This window comes from Micropterus dolomieu, linkage group LG04 (assembly GCF_021292245.1).
Source record: "Micropterus dolomieu isolate WLL.071019.BEF.003 ecotype Adirondacks linkage group LG04, ASM2129224v1, whole genome shotgun sequence".
Classification (NCBI taxonomy): Eukaryota; Metazoa; Chordata; class Actinopteri; order Centrarchiformes; family Centrarchidae; genus Micropterus; species Micropterus dolomieu.
In genome coordinates, this window is record NC_060153.1 from 902,850 (window position 1) to 904,036 (window position 1,187).

The following is a 1,187-nucleotide window of genomic DNA, read 5'->3' on the forward strand; positions in this document are numbered from 1 at the left end:
TGAAGAAAAATAGAAAAAAAACCAGAGTAGTTTTAACATTTGTATGGGTATGAAAAAGCAGAACTTCTTCCAACCAGGAACTCATTTCCTGATCATGTCAACACACACAAATCTGAACAAATTTGTTCTGAAGTTTGAATTCAGTGTTGAGTAAACAACCAGCAATATCATGAAGGGGGTCAAACAGCATCTATAAGTTAATGTAGAATGCCATTTGGGTAATGACAGAATATTAACATCCAAAGCAATTATGTAATTAGGAAAGGCTAAATTTCCCAAACAGTCTCCTTTCAGCTCAATCCTCTTGGACTCGATTTGCAATTATCTAGCTAACCGAATGCCTTAAATGTAAAAAAACAATATTATCCAGATGTCAGTTTTCTATAACATCTTTATTTAAAAGGATTTACAACACAAACTGGCAGCACTCAATTTAAATGGTATCTTTTTTTATCCTTAGTTCTTCTGCACAACTTGTACTTTTGTACAAACATACACACAAAATCTGTCCCTTCAAAAAAAGTTTTTTTTAAGTCTTTTAAAAAGGAAAAAAAAATAGTTTAATAGAAAGACAGGGATATATTCTGGCAGTTCAGTATGTTTGTGATCTTCATAATATGGGTAATTCAGTGACCCAAAAGACTCTCAGACCAATATTAAATTGTAGTATGTATATGAAAGGGTATACTGGGTGTAAGTGTTCAGTTACCTTCCAAAAACAAACTCAAAACTGGGTGGAGGACAAACAATTGGATAAAACTAGTAGAAAAAATACATAGCAAACAAAAGGTTGTAGTTGTCCGTTGAAATAGAATGTGGCAACTCAATTAAATGTTTAGATTACTTTGATGTGATCAATGGTTTATGTCCGCTTATTAGAGAAATTCTGTCACATTTAGTCACAGTGAATCATTTTTAGTGAATTAAATATGTTGTTACTTGGCTTTTTGACATTTAAAAAAGGTATGAAACACCGCTTGAGTTTTTGCACTGAAGTAGTAAAAATAGTGGATGAATCATTTTTGTACGTGGACTTTCAACTTCTGGATTGTTGGTGGTCAGACTGCGTCAAAATGGCAGAAAGTTGTGCTTGTGCTTGCTTGGCTTAAGATAAGAGGACCTCTGCCAGGTTAACACATAACAAAGCCACTTTGACACTTGACATTAGTTGGGGGGGGGGGGGGGGG